The 18,703-nt window shown below is 41.6% G+C and overlaps 1 protein-coding gene across 5 annotated transcripts in view; it reads right to left on the reverse strand.

Annotated features, from left to right (window-relative positions):
- LOC117190098 (hemicentin-2-like) overlaps positions 1–17,250 on the reverse strand; it is a 155,370-nt gene extending 138,120 nt beyond the window's left edge. For 3 of the 5 annotated variants that reach the window (XM_033395187.1, XM_033395186.1, XM_033395185.1), the window contains exon 1: positions 16,698–17,249. The gene's annotated coding sequence lies outside the window, so the exon portion shown is untranslated. Of the gene's footprint in view, positions 1–16,697 lie in introns of all 5 variants that reach the window. The other 2 variants (XM_033395184.1, XM_033395183.1) reach the window with 1 other exon arrangement.
- Between the last annotated feature and the right edge of the window lie 1,453 nt (positions 17,251–18,703).

The following is an 18,703-nucleotide window of genomic DNA, read 5'->3' on the forward strand; positions in this document are numbered from 1 at the left end:
ATAAAATATCCTCAAATTAAAGATATTTGCAAGTTTTACCATGCAAGAGCCATCTCACAAAATGATGGAATGTTCGTTATAAGTGAAAAAGTTTGTGAATGTAAGGAGAAATACTATTTAATGAATAATTTTAAAAGTGAAACTTTTAACAATTACGCACAAATAAATTTAAAGAAGACCTGTTTCACCAATTTACTTAATGGCTTTAAACTTTAAAGCCAACTGCACTAAATACGAGGGGGAACGTTGTGAGTTGCTGCGGACACCGCAACTCTACAGTTATACCCGATACTAAGTCAGTTGGTTCCCCTCCGGCAGACGCCGCTAATATTAAACGACACGACAAAGAGTGCGTGCGAGAGAGACAGAAAATCAGTCTGAGCGTGACGTCACGCGCTGCGTAGCCACTGCAAACTGATTTGTTTCCTTTGGCTATAAAAATGATCTGATCTGATCCAGATTCAGCAATCAGATAGATATGGTCGTTATCTATGATTATCTAAATTTTGGTTACTCTAGCGTTAATAGTCTTTGAGATTTGTGAATATCCCCAGATTTTCGTCCTTTGCGAAGGCGGAAGGGGGTGTGGCGAAATTTTGAAACAAACTCGTCTCGGTCCGATATATTAGGAGTCTGGATACCAAATTTGGTTGCTCTAGCTTTTATAGTCTCTGAGATCTAGGCGCTAATGTTTTACTCTAAGCAAAGCCGCCTATGCTACGTGTGTGTTAGAGAGAGACAGGGCGAGAAAAAATGAAATTGTTTTCTTGATGCTTTAGTTTTCTCGAATGTGCAATATTGTGGATGCAACAGATTTTCGTTCTTTGTGTGGGCGGAAGGGGGTGGGGCGAAATTTTGACACAAAATGGTCAAGGTCCGATATCACAGGAGTGTGGATACCAAATTAGGTTGCTCTAGCTCTTATAGGTTCTGAGATCCTTGAACTCATATTTTGCAATTTTGCAAACCGACCATGAAACCTGTGTGTTAGAGAGAGACAGAGCGAGAAAGAATGAAATTGTTTTCTTGATTCTGGCTATAATAATTATACGATCTGGTTCAGATTTTGCACTCTAGAAGATATAGTCATCTCCTACGATTCTGCGTTTTCTCGTATCGTTGAAATTGTAAATGCCACAGATTTTAGCACTTTGTGGCGGCGGAAGTGGGCGGGGCAAAGTTTTGAAATATTCTTGTAGCAGTGACATATCACAGAAGTCTGAATCCAAAACATCGTTGCTCTCGCTCTTATAGTCTTTGAGCACTAGGCGCTGAAGGGGACGGACAGACGGACGGACGGACAGACGGACAGACAGACATGGCTCAATCGACTCGGCTATTGATGCTGATCAAGAATATATATACTTTATGGGGTCGGAAACGATTCCTTTTGGACGTTACACACATCCACTTTTACCACAAATCTAATATACCCCAATACTCATTTTGAGTATCGGGTATAAAAAGGCTGCCACTTGGTGGGAAGCAAAGGTACTGGAGTTGCCGGACTGCGGGCAAGATCAATGGGAGATAGGATTTTTTAGCCATAAATCAAAGCCTGGGCTGGAAATACTTCCATATCTCTAAAGTAAAAATTAAAAATATTTTCCTCCACTTTAAACATTAGAAAATAAACAAATAATTGTTTGGGGAACTAAAAGATACGCAAATATCAAGAAATTTTAGTCCTTTTACGGATGCAAACAACTGGCAAAACTACGAGTATATCAAGAAAAATATTTTAGTTTATTTTTCCATTTTCAACCGAAAAGTAAGACATTCAAACCACTTTTCACACATCGCTTCGATGGGAAAATATTTACACAAAATTCGTCATCAAAATCGACATTTTCTGTTCGGTTTTCAATTGGTTTCCATTTTCCCATATTTGTATTTATTTGGCAAAAATATTTTGATGCCTAGCCTATCGATATTTCGAGTATTTTTTGGTATTTTGTGGCGCCGCGAGAAAGCCCGCGCATTCTATCGATCGCCGGCCCTGCAGTTCCATTGCAAACGAGGGGGAACGTTGTGAGTTGCTGCGGAGACCGCAACTCTACATTTATACCCGATACTTAGTCAGTATGGCTCTCCTCCGGCAGACGCCGCAAATATTAAACGACACGACAAAGAGTGCGTGCGAGAGAGACAGAAAATCAGTCTGAGCGTGACGTCGGGCGCTGCGTAGCCACTGCAAATTGATTTGTTCCTTTTGGCTATACAAATTATCTGATCTGATCCAGATTCAGCAATCTGATAGATATGGTCCTTATCTATGATTCTGCGTTTTTAGTTTTCTCGAATCTGCAATATTGTGGATGCAACAGATTTTCGTCCTTTGTGTGGGCGAAAGGGGATGGGGCGAAATTTTGGGATATACGTTTTATAGTGAGATTTAACAGGAGTGCGGATACTAAATTTGGTTACTCTAGCGTTAATAGTCTCTGAGATTTGTGGATGCCCCAGATTTTCGTCCTTTGTGGGGGCGGAAGGGGGTGTGGCGAAATTTTGTCACAAAACGGTCAAGGTCCGATATCACAGGAGTGTGGATACCAAATTTGGTTGCTATAGCTCTTATGGGTTCTGAGATCCTTGAACTCATATTTTGCAATTGGCAAAACCGACCATGAAACCTGTGTGTTAGAGAGAGACAGAGCTAGAAAGAATGAAATTGTTTTCTTGATTCTGGCTATAATAATAATACGATACAATTCAGATTTTGCATTCTAGAATATATAATCATCTTTTACGATTCTGCGATTTTAGTTTTCTCGTATCGTCGAAATTGTGGATGCCACAGATTTTCGGCCTTTGTGGGGGCGGAAGTGGGCGGGGCAAAGTTTTGAAATATTCTTGTAGCAGTGACATATCACAGAAGTCTGGATCCAAAACATCGTTGCTCTAGCTCTTATAGTCTTTGAGCACTAGGCGCTGAAGGGGACGGACAGACGGACGGACGGACGGACGGACGGACGGACGGACAGACAGACAGGGCTCAATCGACTCGGCTATTGATGCTGATCAAGAATATATATACTTTATGGGTTCGGAAACGATTCCTTCTGGACGTTACACACATCCACTTTTACCACAAATCTAATATACCCCAATAATCATTTTAAGTATCGGGTATAATAACGTACACAATACTACTTTGGTAGGTTCGTATCTCCTTATATTCAACAACACAATTATAATAAATAATATAAACCACTTAAATGATAAGGGTAAAATTCTAAAATACATATCGCATCATAGATATAGCGATTTTGAATTAGTTGATTATGTACAACCGAATGATAAACAATTTTCTTTTGATAATGTTAATATTTTAAATCCCCTTATAACATAAGGTAATACGGCCTTACCATTAACAACATTATTTTTAATCATTTTCATATTGATAATGTTATTTTACTTCGGCTATAAATTAATCAAATTTGTACTTATTAAATCAATAAGAATACCGACAGAAGAAATAGTGGAAAGCAGCATTCAAATACTATCAGAAGAAATTAGAGCTCTATCAGAACTTCAAAATGTATCGGGACGAAACATTTAAGAATGGGGGGAGTTAACGTACCCAATTCTATTGAGCTCTTATACGAGTTGTAAACAATCTTTGGCTTTCTAAAACGAAAACAATTTCAATCTTGGGCCTCCGCCTAATTGATTTCTAAGATGTACAATCTCAATGGCTCCCGCCACAATCCCAATCTTTGACACTCGCCTAAATGGAAAAACAATGTTTGCCCACACCCGGCTTCCCATAAACAATCTCACACCCGGCTTTCTGCAGATCCTGCACTTTGGGCATTTTACAGTTCTCTCTTTGGATGACGAAATGCAATACTCGGGATGGCGAAATCAATTGAGATGTTTATAGAAAAACTATTCCCGAAAGGGATCGACGATGCAAAGATCAAAAAGTTCAAGTCAGTCTTGATCCAGAAGCGACACCGAAAAGTCGAGCTAAAAACTAAGATCGCGCAAACCCTTTGTCCGGAATCCTTTGTGACCCTCAACTTAAATCTATATCTGTAAACTTACAAGTTAAATAAAAACTTTTTAAAAACGCAATTCCCAAAATATTTGGACACTCTTTAGGGCATATTTTCATGAATATACATATTTTTATTTCACTTAATAAATATCAAAAGCAAATAAAATCAAGTCAACTTTCCGACCGCCAGGAAAACAAACGCGCTTTTCCCTCTCACCTTTCTTCCGTATATTTTTCATTTTCATTTACGATTTTTGTTTTGTTTTAATTCAAAGTAAAAAAAACGAGGGAGAACGCTGTGAGTTGCTGCGGACACCGCAACTCTACATTTATACCCGATACTTAGTCAGTATGGCTCTCCTCCGGCAGACGCCGCTAATATTAAACGACACGACAAAGAGTGCGTGCGAGAGAGACAGAAAATCAGTCTGAGCGTGACGTCGGGCGCTGCGTAGCCACTGCAAATTGATTTCTTGCTTTTGGCTACAAAAATGATCCAATCTGATCCAGATTCAGCAATCTGATAGATATAGTCATTATCTATGATTTTTAGTTTTCTCGAATGTGCAATATTGTAGATGAAACAGATTTTCGTCCTTTGTTGGGGCGGAAGGGGGTGAGGCGAAATTTTGACACAAAACGGTCAAGGTCCGATATCACAGGAGTGTGGATACCAAATTAGGTTGCTCTAGCTCTTATAGGTTCTGAGATCCTTGAACTCATATTTTGCAATTGGCAAAACCGACCATGAAACCTGTGTGTTAGAGAGAGACAGAGCGAGAAAGAATGAAATTGTTTTTTTGATTCTGGCTATAATAATTATACGATCTGGTTAAGATTTTACACTTTAGAACATATAGCCATCCTCTACGATTCTGCGTTTTTGGTTTTATCGTATCTTTAAAAATGTGGATGCCACCGATTTTCGTCTTTTGTGGGGCCGGAAGTGGGCGCGGCGAAGCTTTGAAATATTTTTGTAGCAGTGACATATCACAGAAGTCTGGATCCAAAACATCGTTGCTCTAGCTCTTATAGTCTTTGAGCACTAGGCGCTGAAGGGGACGGACAGACGGACGGACGGACAGACGGACAGACGGACAGACGGACAGACGGACAGACAGACAGACAGACAGACAGGGCTCAATCGACTCGGCTATTGATGCTGATCAAGAATATATATACTTTATGGGGTCGGAAACGATTCCTTCTGGACGTTACACACATCCACTTTTACCACAAATCTAATATACCCCAATACTCATTTTGAGTATCGGGTATAAAAACAGAAGCTAACAAAAGCAAAAACTCCGCAAAAACAACAAATCTAAAGGCAAAAAAAAACAAAAACGAGGGGGAACGTTGTGAGTTGTTTCGGACACCGCAACTCTACAGTTATACCCGATACTAAGTCAGTAGGAGAGAGAGCCACTCCGGCAGACGACGCTAATATTAAACGACACGACAAGGAGTGCGTGCGAGAGAGACAGAAAATCAGTCTGAGCGTGACGTCGGGGGCTGCGTAGCCAGTGCAAATTGATTTGTTCCTTTTGGCTATAAAAATGATCTGATCTGATCCAGATTCAGCAATCTGATATATATGATCATTATCTATGATTCTGCGTTTTTAGTTTTCTCGTATCCTCAATATTGTGGATGCAACAGATTTTCGTCCTTTGTGTGGGCGGAAGGGGGTGCGGCGAAATTTTGAGATACACGTTTTTTAGTAAGATCTAACAGGAGTGCGGATACCAAATTTGGTTTCTTTAGCCTTAATAGTCTCTGAGATTTTTGAATATCCCCAGATTTTCGTCCTTTGCGGGGGCGTAAGGGGGTGTGGCGAAATTTTGAAACAAACTCGTCTCGGTCCGATATATTAGGAGTGTGGATACCAAATTTGGTTGCTCTAGCTTTTGTAGTCTCTGAGATCTAGGCGCTAATGTTTTACTCTAAGCAAAGCCGCCTATGCTACGTGTGTGTTAGAGAGAGACAGGGCGAGAAAAAATGAAATTGTTTTCTTGATGCTGGCTATAATAATAATACGATCCAATTCAGATTCCGCAGTCTTAAAGATATGGTCATTCTCTACAATTTTACGTTTTTGGTTTTCTCATATCTTTAAAATTGTGGATGCCACAGATTTTCGTCCTTTGTGGGGGCGGAAGTGGGCGGGGCGAAGTTTTGAAATATTTTTGTAGCAGTGACATATCACAGAAGTCTGGATCCAAATTATCGTTGCTCTAGCTCTTATAGTCTTTGAGGACTAGGCGCTGAAGGGGACGGACAGACGGACAGACGGACGGACGGACAGACAGACAGGGCTCAATCGACTCGGCTATTGATGCTGATCAAGAATATATATACTTTATGGGGTCGGAAACGATTCCTTCTGGACGTTACACACATCCACTTTTACCACAAATCTAATATACCCCAATACTCATTTTGAGTATCGGGTATAAAAAGGCTGCCACTTGGTGGGAAGCAAAGGTACTGGAGTTGCCGGACTGCGGGCAAGATCAATGGGAGATAGGATTTTTTAGCCATAAATCAAAGCCTGGGCTGGAAATACTTCCATATCTCTAAAGTAAAAACTAAAAATATTTTCCTCCACTTTAAACATTAGAAAATAAACAAATAATTGTTTGGGGAACTAAAAGATACGCAAATATCAAGAAATTTTAGTCCTTTTACGGATGCAAACAACTGGCAAAACTACGAGTATATCAAGAAAAATATTTTAGTTTATTTTTCCATTTTCAACCGAAAAGTAAGACATTCAAACCACTTTTCACACATCGCTTCGATGGGAAAATATTTACACAAAATTCGTCATCAAAATCGACATTTTCTGTTCGGTTTTCAATTGGTTTCCATTTTCCCATATTTGTATTTATTTGGCAAAAATATTTTGATGCCTAGCCTATCGATATTTCGAGTATTTTTTGGAATTTTGTGGCGCCGCGAGAAAGCCCGCGCATTCTATCGATCGCCGGCCCTGCAGTTCCATTGCAAACGAGGGGGAACGTTGTGAGTTGCTGCGGAGACCGCAACTCTACATTTATACCCGATACTTAGTCAGTATGGCTCTCCTCCGGCAGACGCCGCAAATATTAAACGACACGACAAAGAGTGCGTGCGAGAGAGACAGAAAATCAGTCTGAGCGTGACGTCGGGCGCTGCGTAGCCACTGCAAATTGATTTGTTCCTTTTGGCTATACAAATTATTTGATCTGATCCAGATTCAGCAATCTGATAGATATGGTCCTTATCTATGATTCTGCGTTTTTAGTTTTCTCGAATCTGCAATATTGTGGATGCAACAGATTTTCGTCCTTTGTGTGGGCGGAAGGGGATGGGGCGAAATTTTGGGATATACGTTTTATAGTGAGATTTAACAGGAGTGCGGATACTAAATTTGGTTACTCTAGCGTTAATAGTCTCTGAGATTTGTGGATGCCCCAGATTTTCGTCCTTTGTGGGGGCGGAAGGGGGTGTGGCGAAATTTTGTCACAAAACGGTCAAGGTCCGATATCACAGGAGTGTGGATACCAAATTTGGTTGCTATAGCTCTTATGGGTTCTGAGATCCTTGAACTCATATTTTGCAATTGGCAAAACCGACCATGAAACCTGTGTGTTAGAGAGAGACAGAGCTAGAAAGAATGAAATTGTTTTCTTGATTCTGGCTATAATAATAATACGATACAATTCAGATTTTGCATTCTAGAATATATAATCATCTTTTACGATTCTGCGATTTTAGTTTTCTCGTATCGTCGAAATTGTGGATGCCACAGATTTTCGGCCTTTGTGGGGGCGGAAGGGGGCGGGGCAAAGTTTTGAAATATTCTTGTAGCAGTGACATATCACAGAAGTCTGGATCCAAAACATCGTTGCTCTAGCTCTTATAGTCTTTGAGCACTAGGCGCTGAAGGGGAAGGACAGACGGACGGACGGATGGTCGGACGGAGAGACAGACAGGGCTCAATCGACTCGGCTATTGATGCTGATCAAGAATATATATACTTTATGGGTTCGGAAACGATTCCTTCTGGACGTTACACACATCCACTTTTACCACAAATCTAATATACCCCAATACTCATTTTGAGTATCGGGTATAATAAATAAACGAGGGGGAACGTTGTGAGTTGCTGCGGACACCGCAACTCTACGGTTATACCCGATACTAAGTCAGTAGGAGGGAGAGCCACTCCGGCAGACGCCGCTAATATTAAACGACACGACAAGGAGTGCGTGCGAGAGAGACAGAAAATCAGTCTGAGCGTGACGTCGGGGGCTGCGTAGCCAGTGCAAATTGATTTGTTCCTTTTGGCTATAAAAATGATCTGATCTGATCCAGATTCAGCAATCTGATATATATGATCATTATCTATGATTCTGCGTTTTTAGTTTTTTCGTATCCTCAATATTGTGGATGCAACAGATTTTCGTCCTTTGTGTGGGCGGAAGGGGGTGGGGCGAAATTTTGAGATACACGTTTTTTAGTAAGATCTAACAGGAGTGCGGATACCAAATTTGGTTTCTTTAGCCTTAATAGTCTCTGAGATTTTTGAATATCCCCAGATTTTCGTCCTTTGCGGGGGCGTAAGGGGGTGTGGCGAAATTTTGAAACAAACTCGTCTCGGTCCGATATATTAGGAGTGTGGATACCAAATTTGGTTGCTCTAGCTTTTGTAGTCTCTGAGATCTAGGCGCTAATGTTTTACTCTAAGCAAAGCCGCCTATGCTACGTGTGTGTTAGAGAGAGACAGGGCGAGAAAAAATGAAATTGTTTTCTTGATGCTGGCTATAATAATAATACGATCCAATTCAGATTCCGCAGTCTTAAAGATATGGTCATTCTCTACAATTTTACGTTTTTGGTTTTCTCATATCTTTAAAATTGTGGATGCCACAGATTTTCGTCCTTTGTGGGGGCGGAAGTGGGCGGGGCGAAGTTTTGAAATATTTTTGTAGCAGTGACATATCACAGAAGTCTGGATCCAAATTATCGTTGCTCTAGCTCTTATAGTCTTTGAGGACTAGGCGCTGAAGGGGACGGACAGACGGACAGACGGACGGTCGGACAGACAGACCGGGCTCAATCGACTCGGCTATTGATGCTGATCAAGAATATATATACTTTATGGGGTCGGAAACGATTCCTTCTGGACGTTACACACATCCACTTTTACCACAAATCTAATATACCCCAATACTCATTTTGAGTATCGGGTATAAAAAGGCTGCCACTTGGTGGGAAGCAAAGGTACTGGAGTTGCCGGACTGCGGGCAAGATCAATGGGAGATAGGATTTTTTAGCCATAAATCAAAGCCTGGGCTGGAAATACTTCCATATCTCTAAAGTAAAAACTAAAAATATTTTCCTCCACTTTAAACATTAGAAAATAAACAAATAATTGTTTGGGGAACTAAAAGATACGCAAATATCAAGAAATTTTAGTCCTTTTACGGATGCAAACAACTGGCAAAACTACGAGTATATCAAGAAAAATATTTTAGTTTATTTTTCCATTTTCAACCGAAAAGTAAGACATTCAAACCACTTTTCACACATCGCTTCGATGGGAAAATATTTACACAAAATTCGTCATCAAAATCGACATTTTCTGTTCGGTTTTCAATTGGTTTCCATTTTCCCATATTTGTATTTATTTGGCAAAAATATTTTGATGCCTAGCCTATCGATATTTCGAGTATTTTTTGGAATTTTGTGGCGCCGCGAGAAAGCCCGCGCATTCTATCGATCGCCGGCCCTGCAGTTCCATTGCAAACGAGGGGGAACGTTGTGAGTTGCTGCGGAGACCGCAACTCTACATTTATACCCGATACTTAGTCAGTATGGCTCTCCTCCGGCAGACGCCGCAAATATTAAACGACACGACAAAGAGTGCGTGCGAGAGAGACAGAAAATCAGTCTGAGCGTGACGTCGGGCGCTGCGTAGCCACTGCAAATTGATTTGTTCCTTTTGGCTATACAAATTATTTGATCTGATCCAGATTCAGCAATCTGATAGATATGGTCCTTATCTATGATTCTGCGTTTTTAGTTTTCTCGAATCTGCAATATTGTGGATGCAACAGATTTTCGTCCTTTGTGTGGGCGGAAGGGGATGGGGCGAAATTTTGGGATATACGTTTTATAGTGAGATTTAACAGGAGTGCGGATACTAAATTTGGTTACTCTAGCGTTAATAGTCTCTGAGATTTGTGGATGCCCCAGATTTTCGTCCTTTGTGGGGGCGGAAGGGGGTGTGGCGAAATTTTGTCACAAAACGGTCAAGGTCCGATATCACAGGAGTGTGGATACCAAATTTGGTTGCTATAGCTCTTATGGGTTCTGAGATCCTTGAACTCATATTTTGCAATTGGCAAAACCGACCATGAAACCTGTGTGTTAGAGAGAGACAGAGCTAGAAAGAATGAAATTGTTTTCTTGATTCTGGCTATAATAATAATACGATACAATTCAGATTTTGCATTCTAGAATATATAATCATCTTTTACGATTCTGCGATTTTAGTTTTCTCGTATCGTCGAAATTGTGGATGCCACAGATTTTCGGCCTTTGTGGGGGCGGAAGTGGGCGGGGCAAAGTTTTGAAATATTCTTGTAGCAGTGACATATCACAGAAGTCTGGATCCAAAACATCGTTGCTCTAGCTCTTATAGTCTTTGAGCACTAGGCGCTGAAGGGGACGGACAGACGGACGGACGGACGGACGGACGGACAGACAGACAGGGCTCAATCGACTCGGCTATTGATGCTGATCAAGAATATATATACTTTATGGGTTCGGAAACGATTCCTTCTGGACGTTACACACATCCACTTTTACCACAAATCTAATATACCCCAATAATCATTTTAAGTATCGGGTATAATAACGTACACAATACTACTTTGGTAGGTTCGTATCTCCTTATATTCAACAACACAATTATAATAAATAATATAAACCACTTAAATGATAAGGGTAAAATTCTAAAATACATATCGCATCATAGATATAGCGATTTTGAATTAGTTGATTATGTACAACCGAATGATAAACAATTTTCTTTTGATAATGTTAATATTTTAAATCCCCTTATAACATTAGGTAATACGGCCTTACCATTAACAACATTATTTTTAATCATTTTCATATTGATAATGTTATTTTACTTCGGCTATAAATTAATCAAATTTGTACTTATTAAATCAATAAGAATACCGACAGAAGAAATAGTGGAAAGCAGCATTCAAATACTATCAGAAGAAATTAGAGCTCTATCAGAACTTCAAAATGTATCGGGACGAAACATTTAAGAATGGGGGGAGTTAACGTACCCAATTCTATTGAGCTCTTATACGAGTTGTAAACAATCTTTGGCTTTCTAAAACGAAAACAATTTCAATCTTGGGCCTCCGCCTAATTGATTTCTAAGATGTACAATCTCAATGGCTCCCGCCACAATCCCAATCTTTGACACTCGCCTAAATGGAAAAACAATGTTTGCCTACACCCGGCTTCCCATAAACAATCTCACACCCGGCTTTCTGCAGATCCTGCACTTTGGGCATTTTACAGTTCTCTCTTTGGATGACGAAATGCAATACTCGGGATGGCGAAATCAATTGAGATGTTTATAGAAAAACTATTCCCGAAAGGGATCGACGATGCAAAGATCAAAAAGTTCAAGTCAGTCTTGATCCAGAAGCGACACCGAAAAGTCGAGCTAAAAACTAAGATCGCGCAAACCCTTTGTCCGGAATCCTTTGTGACCCTCAACTTAAATCTATATCTGTAAACTTACAAGTTAAATAAAAACTTTTTAAAAACGCAATTCCCAAAATATTTGGACACTCTTTAGGGCATATTTTCATGAATATACATATTTTTATTTCACTTAATAAATATCAAAAGCAAATAAAATCAAGTCAACTTTCCGACCGCCAGGAAAACAAACGCGCTTTTCCCTCTCACATTTGTTCCGTAAATTTTTCATTTTCATTTACGATTTTTGTTTTGTTTTAATTCAAAGTAAAAAAAACGAGGGAGAACGCTGTGAGTTGCTGCGGACACCACAACTCTACATTTATACCCGATACTTAGTCAGTATGGCTCTCCTCCGGCAGACGCCGCTAATATTAAACGACACGACAAAGAGTGCGTGCGAGAGAGACAGAAAATCAGTCTGAGCGTGACGTCGGGCGCTGCGTAGCCACTGCAAATTGATTTCTTGCTTTTGGCTACAAAAATGATCCAATCTGATCCAGATTCAGCAATCTGATAGATATAGTCATTATCTATGATTTTTAGTTTTCTCGAATGTGCAATATTGTGGATGAAACAGATTTTCGTCCTTTGTTGGGGCGGAAGGGGGTGAGGCGAAATTTTGACACAAAACGGTCAAGGTCCGATATCACAGGAGTGTGGATACCAAATTAGGTTGCTCTAGCTCTTATAGGTTCTGAGATCCTTGAACTCATATTTTGCAATTGGCAAAACCGACCATGAAACCTGTGTGTTAGAGAGAGACAGAGCGAGAAAGAATGAAATTGTTTTCTTGATTCTGGCTATAATAATTATACGATCTGGTTAAGATTTTACACTTTAGAACATATAGCCATCCTCTACGATTCTGCGTTTTTGGTTTTATCGTATCTTTAAAAATGTGGATGCCACCGATTTTCGTCTTTTGTGGGGCCGGAAGTGGGCGCGGCGAAGCTTTGAAATATTTTTGTAGCAGTGACATATCACAGAAGTCTGGATCCAAAACATCGTTGCTCTAGCTCTTATAGTCTTTGAGCACTAGGCGCTGAAGGGGACGGACAGACGGACGGACGGACAGACGGACAGACGGACAGACAGACAGACAGACAGACAGGGCTCAATCGACTCGGCTATTGATGCTGATCAAGAATATATATACTTTATGGGGTCGGAAACGATTCCTTCTGGACGTTACACACATCCACTTTTACCACAAATCTAATATACCCCAATACTCATTTTGAGTATCGGGTATAATAAATAAACGAGGGGGAACGTTGTGAGTTGCTGCGGACACCGCAACTCTACGGTTATCCCCGATACTAAGTCAGTAGGAGGGAGAGCCACTCCGGCAGACGCCGCTAATATTAAACGACACGACAAGGAGTGCGTGCGAGAGAGACAGAAAATCAGTCTGAGCGTGACGTCGGGGGCTGCGTAGCCAGTGCAAATTGATTTGTTCCTTTTGGCTATAAAAATGATCTGATCTGATCCAGATTCAGCAATCTGATATATATGATCATTATCTATGATTCTGCGTTTTTAGTTTTTTCGTATCCTCAATATTGTGGATGCAACAGATTTTCGTCCTTTGTGTGGGCGGAAGGGGGTGGGGCGAAATTTTGAGATACACGTTTTTTAGTAAGATCTAACAGGAGTGCGGATACCAAATTTGGTTTCTTTAGCCTTAATAGTCTCTGAGATTTTTGAATATCCCCAGATTTTCGTCCTTTGCGGGGGCGTAAGGGGGTGTGGCGAAATTTTGAAACAAACTCGTCTCGGTCCGATATATTAGGAGTGTGGATACCAAATTTGGTTGCTCTAGCTTTTGTAGTCTCTGAGATCTAGGCGCTAATGTTTTACTCTAAGCAAAGCCGCCTATGCTACGTGTGTGTTAGAGAGAGACAGGGCGAGAAAAAATGAAATTGTTTTCTTGATGCTGGCTATAATAATAATACGATCCAATTCAGATTCCGCAGTCTTAAAGATATGGTCAAAATGAAATTGTTTTCTTGATGCTGGCTATAATAATAATACGATCCAATTCAGATTCCGCAGTCTTAAAGATATGGTCATTCTCTACAATTTTACGTTTTTGGTTTTCTCATATCTTTAAAATTGTGGATGCCACAGATTTTCGTCCTTTGTGGGGGCGGAAGTGGGCGGGGCGAAGTTTTGAAATATTTTTGTAGCAGTGACATATCACAGAAGTCTGGATCCAAATTATCGTTGCTCTAGCTCTTATAGTCTTTGAGGACTAGGCGCTGAAGGGGACGGACAGACGGACAGACGGACGGACGGACAGACAGACAGGGCTCAATCGACTCGGCTATTGATGCTGATCAAGAATATATATACTTTATGGGGTCGGAAACGATTCCTTCTGGACGTTACACACATCCACTTTTACCACAAATCTAATATACCCCAATACTCATTTTGAGTATCGGGTATAATGAGGAAGGCACGAATGCTGCTGCAACTTTTGATACCCTTGCAGAGAGCCCCAGCCCATCCCAGCCTTCAACAGAGCCATGAAGAAGCACTTGGAAAGTGAGCATTTTTAAGGTATTTTCTATCGATTCTGATGCGATCGAAGGTTCTTCCTTCTGCGCACAGGGTAGCAGGACCCGGACGGACCCGTCGGCAAATGTAAAAAAGTCAAAAGAGGCAAAAAGTTGACGATGGCTCCCAGAGCAGGAGCAGCAGGGGGAGGAGGAGGAGGTGGAGGAGGAGGAGAAGTTGGAGTTGGCCTTTTGTGGCTGTTGTTGTTGTCGCGGGAGGGGTGGCAAAGGAAATAATAATAATAAAAGTGGAAGCTCAAGGCAGCAAGGGGGGAAGGGAACACGGTGGGACGGGGGGACGGTGGGACGGGGGTTGGGTTCTAGGCGGAGAGAGTAAATTATAAATTAACGCTGCAGGCGGCAGGCGCGAGGTCAATGTGGTGGCTTTTCCCCATCTCCTGCCCGGCTGCTTCAGTCACTGCCTCTGCCTGTACGTGCAAACCAAAATAAAATAAAACGAGGTGGAACGTTGTGAGTTGCTGCGGACACCGCAACTCTACAGTTATACCCGATACTAAGTCAGTATGGCTCTCCTGCGGCAGACGCCGCTAATATTGAACCACACGACAAAGAGTGCGTGCGAGAGAGACAGAAAATCAGTCTGAGCGTGACGTCGGGCGCTGCGTAGCCACTGAAAATTGATTTCTTGCTTTTGGCTACAAAAATGATCCGATCTGATCCAGATTCAGCAATCTGATAGATATGGTCATTATCTATGATTCTGCGTTTTTAGTTTTCTCGAATGTGCAATATTGTGGATGCAACAGATTTTCGTCTTTTGTGGGGGCGGAAAGGGGTGGGGCGAAATTCTGAGATATACGTTTTATAGTGAGATCTAACAGAAGTGCGGATACCAAATTTGGTTACTCTAGCCTTAATAGTCTCTGAGATTTGTGGATGCCCCAGATTTTCGTCCTTTGCGGGGGCGGAAGGGGGTGTGGCGAAATTTGGACACGAAACGGTCAAGGTCCGATATCACAGGAGTGTGGATACCAAATTTGGTTGCTCTGGCTTTTATAGGTTCTGAGATCCTTGAACTCATATTTTGCAATTGACAAAACCGACCATGAAACCTGTGTGTTAGAGAGAGACAGAGCGAGAAAGAATGAAATTGTTTTCTTGATTCTGGCTATAATCATCATACGATCTGATTCAGATTTTGCACTGTAGAAGATATGGTCATCCTTACCGATTCTGCGTTTTTTGTTTTATCGTATCTTTAAAAATGTGGATGCCACAGATTTTCGTCCTTTGTGGGGGCGGAAGTGGGCGGGGCGAAGTTTTGAAATATTTTTGTAGCAGTGACATATCACAGAAGTCTGGATCCAAAACATCGTTGCTCTAGCTCTTATAGTCTTTGAGCACTAGGCGCTGAAGGGGACGGACGGACGGACGGACGGACGGACGGACGGACGGACGGACAGACGGCCAGACAGACAGGGCTCAATCGACTCGGCTATTGATGCTGATCAAGAATATATATACTTTATGGGGTCGGAAACGATTCCTTCTGGACGTTACACACATCCACTTTTACCACAAATCTAATATACCCCAATACTCATTTTGAGTATCGGGTATAATAAAACGAGGTGGAACGTTGTGAGTTGCTGCGGACACCGCAACTCTACAGTTATACCCGATACTAAGTCATGGGATGCCCCATTATTCTTTTTTTTAAGGTTTTCGTTCATTTGTTTTGGAAATTTACAAAAAAAATCCCTTTAAAGTAAGAGTTTATTATGGAATGGAATTTTATTCTATGTGAAGCTTGAAGAAAATCTCTTTGGGGGATATCTGAAAGGTATGTACTAGAGCTATGGATATTCCTGATACTCCCCCTTGGTGGAGTTTTCACTTCCTTTTATTTGTAATTTTTTTCGTAACTATTTTCCATATTTTGCTCACAAACCAAAGGTCGGCTCGGTTCAGGGGTTGCACCTTGCTGGGGGGTGGGGGGGTCCCTTGGCCACAGGAGGACGCAGGAGCAGGAAACTGGCCAACATATCATCCGTTGAGCCAGACGCATGACAAATATGCGCGAAACATGAATATGAGGCCGGGGGCGGACCCACTGGACACGACAGGCGGTACCCCTGCCTCCTGGAGGTGTGAGGGGGTGGTATGGGGCTTGGGGTTAATCAGGAGAGGGACCCTCCCAGGACACGCGTGCACAATTAAAAATTTCATTGACTCGCAACATGGACATGAGCGGACATCCGCTCAGAGCCGAGAGGCAGGGATCCTTGGGGCAGGGTCTGGGCTCTGGGTTTCATACATAAATTAATTCTTAGTTTTGTATGGGGTGGGGCGGGGTGTGTGTGGGGGGGGGGGTGTATGCAAATTACTTTGTTATTTAATCCTTTTCTGTAATCCGCTGAGCATCCTGGTTGATCCTGGGCACTGTGGCATGCCCCAAGGGGGACTGTAGCGACTCAATTCAATTGCGGCTCCCTTTTTTTTTTTTTTTTTTAAACACTGACACTCGGTCACACGCGGCGGCCTGTGGCAGCCACAGCCATACCGCCACTTGGTACAGCAAGGAGCAGGGACAGAACACGGTACTGCCGCAAAAAATTGGCTTTTTGTTTTTCTTCACGAAGAACAAACGGAGCGACGCGACGAACGCGGAGGCGCAACACGATGGCACCGACAACGACGACGTGGAGGAGGTGGACAACGAAGCTGCCGCTTAACCATCAATCAGAAACTGGGCCTTAAATGGAGCTTAAATGGAGCTCTGGGGTCAATCTATGGTTTTCTCATTCACATGCAAATCTATGCCACACTTTGCTTGCAACGAAACACCGACGATGCACGTAACGAACGACGCCAACGACGACGACGACGATGACGACTTTGACGCTTTTTTCGGGAACGACGGACCGCTTCAAAGTACCGCAAACGTTTGAATCGACTGAACTCATGAATCGTGTGCCGAGGCACGAATCAATGCAACTTTTGTGGATTGTGGATGCCATTGCGGTGTGGAACGAATGACCAGCGAACAGAGAGCGAGAGAGGGAGAGAAAGATCGCGTGCGCCTGCGCATTTGTGCTGTTAACGATTCGGAGTCGCTGTTAAAATTCAAAATTATTATTCGATGGTCTAGAAATGTACGAGAATTTGGGATAAATATTCTTTAATTTCCCTTTTTAAATGGTTTTCAATATTTGCTTGCATCGGTATTGGGGGGGTCTTTTGGGGCACACATTCCGAATGGGTTCCACAAGCACAAGTCGCTCTCTCGCTTATTATTTGTACGCTCTCCGCTCTCTGGCTGTTCCGCTAACAGAAAGGGGAAACCATCGAATGGAACCAACTGTTAAATTTCTGAGTAAATTTCCGAAGTAAATGTTAAATTTCGGACTAAAGCGATCCACAAGAGAGCGAATGAAAGCGGGGCAGAAGTAAGATTCGCTCCAAACATTCGCGGCATAAAATATCAGAAAAGAGAGCCAGCAAAAACCTTCAAAACTGACCTACAGAACATCAATCAATGAAATCCTCAACGGAAACCACAAGCCGCAGACCCCAAAGCCCGAAACACCAAAACAGAAACAAGGAATAACTGATTCAAAGATTTTATCAAGTATTAAACAATTTCTGATTAAATTTTAATGGCAGCAAATGGCGGAAAATGTAAGGCCATCAATTTAATTTCTGGAAAAAGTGCTATATTTATAAGTAGTCCCATGCCAAAGAACTGGGGAATTAATTCTTGATAAAAAGTAAAAAGAAGATTATACATTGTATATAAAAAATAAATGCAAAAAATTATGGAAAAAGAAACATTGAAATCATTTAATTCTGTGGAATTTATTTAATCGGAAAATCTGACCAAAGTTCCTCTCGTTCGGTCAGCGATAAGGTCAAAAAGATCGGATTCTTCCTTTGTTTTGCCTTTCAAGGGATAAATGGCAAAAGATACTCGGCGTAACATCACATTTTAATACCAATTAGGATACTTTTTTTGTGCAGGAGAATGCCATGCGAATGCGAATGCGAATGAATGAGTGCAAGTAGAAGGCAGAAGAAGTGCAGAAGACCAAACAAAAGGAAGAGGAACCTGTTCACCAGGACAGAGAGCATGAGAGCATGAGGGCACAGGCACAGGTAGCAGAGTAGAAGAGAGCCTTTGATATAGTGGACTTTAAGATACCCCTTGCTTGGGGTCGGTTTGGGGACAAATTAGAGGTTCTACAGGCTTAGATAATCAACTTTTATCCCTGGGAGATATATTTAGAAATTGTGGACACCACACACAAAATTTGTTCATTTTTTTTTGGCTCCTACTCGGAAAATCTTTGATATAGAATATAACCTACAGAGGGTATTTAAAATTAAAACTATA

The sequence above is a fragment of the Drosophila miranda genome (assembly GCF_003369915.1).
Source record: "Drosophila miranda strain MSH22 chromosome Y unlocalized genomic scaffold, D.miranda_PacBio2.1 Contig_Y1_pilon, whole genome shotgun sequence".
NCBI lineage: Eukaryota > Metazoa > Arthropoda > Insecta > Diptera > Drosophilidae > Drosophila > Drosophila miranda.